A 1,513-nucleotide genomic window follows, 5' to 3' on the forward strand; every position below is an offset into this window, starting at 1 on the left:
AAAAAGAGCACCAAACTTTAAACATTTTGACTCAGTACAGTTTAGTACAAATAGTACTTCCCAAGAGAAATACTTAAACCCCATAAGCATTCATTGTCAGTGTCACTTTTATTATGTTTAGTTTATAATTCTCATTTGCCATTATACTCAAGTTAATTCAGAAAATAAACCAGAATTATAATGGCAGGAGATATGGTAAATAATCTCTCTCACATTGTGCACAAGATGAAGTGAAGCTGAGGATACGCAGTTTGGCAGTTTTTATGTGACATTGTTCAAACCATAATGAAAAGTTAAACTGTATCAATGTCAATGGAGCCCCTCTCCCTACAGTTAGCTCTGAATTAGGTGCTTAAAGACACGTAGTTTGACTCAATAAGTTAAGAAAATACATATTTAAGACTTAGTATTCACAGAATTCTTGGCATCATGGCATTTTGAAATTTCTAGTGCTAGGAAATTTGCGGCTCATGTTGTCTGTCTTTCAGTCCCAAAAGCTCCATTTTGAGTTATCCTGGCTTTGGTGGAATTTCAGGTATTGACAGGTCAGGCCAGTAGTACTTGTGCACCACTTGGGCCCCCGCACACATGGCCAAGAGGCTGGCCAGCAAGATTTTCAGGTAGCTGGGCCAGGACAATCCCACAAACATGGATGGAGGGCTCTAGGACAAGACTGCAAAGCACACTCCCTCGCCCTGTGGATGCCAAGTGCAGTCACAGGGCAGCCTGTCCCAGGGCGGGCCTCCTGCTTAGTTTTCCACAAACACCAGAGCATATTCAGAAAGAAGGTCTTAGTCTATTTCCTGGTAGTAAGCACCTAAAAATCCAAATAATATTCACTCTTGGGGTAATAATTAAGTCATGAATTAATTTTTCCCATCAGCATACATTTACTGAATTAGTTATCTATTGTTGCATAACAAATTGCCCCAGAAATTAACAGCTTAATATGACATTTATTATTGCACAGTGCCCATGAGTCAGGAATCTGTTTGTGGCTTAGCTGAGTCCCCTGGCTAAGAGTTTTTCAGAAGGCTGAAATTAAAGTGTTGGCCAGAACTGTAGTCAACTCAAGGCTTACTGGTAAAGGATATGATTGTTGGCAGGATTCAGTTTTTCATGGGCTATTGGACTTAGGGCTTGATTTCCTTGCTGAATGTTGGCTGGAGACATCCCCAAGTTCTTGCCATGCAGTCCTTTCCTTAAGGCAGTTCACAGTATGGTAGCTTGCATCTTCTGATTAAGCAAGCAATAAGGACCAGGGAGACAACAATACAGGGCCACGGATTTTTTGTAATCTGATCTTGGAAGTGACATCCTGTCACTTTTGCCATATTCTCCTTATTAGTGGGGACCTATGAATAGCCAGCCATCTGCTTTTTACATCAAGTTGTGAATCAACTGAAAAATCATACAAACAGATAAGGCAGAGGAGAGGTCCAAAATGAAGACATCTCTTGCTTAACATTGATTTTCTGTTAATCAAATCAGCTGTGCTAAATAAAAATGCTGA

The 1,513-nt window shown here is 40.2% G+C and overlaps 1 pseudogene; it reads right to left on the reverse strand.

Moving 5' to 3' along the window:
- Nucleotides 1-452: 452 nt before the first annotated feature.
- On the reverse strand, nucleotides 453-650 carry LOC109698886 (ubiquinol-cytochrome c reductase complex assembly factor 6 pseudogene; annotated as a pseudogene).
- Between the last annotated feature and the right edge of the window lie 863 nt (nucleotides 651-1,513).

Source organism: Castor canadensis, chromosome X (assembly GCF_047511655.1).
Source record: "Castor canadensis chromosome X, mCasCan1.hap1v2, whole genome shotgun sequence".
Lineage (NCBI taxonomy): Eukaryota > Metazoa > Chordata > Mammalia > Rodentia > Castoridae > Castor > Castor canadensis.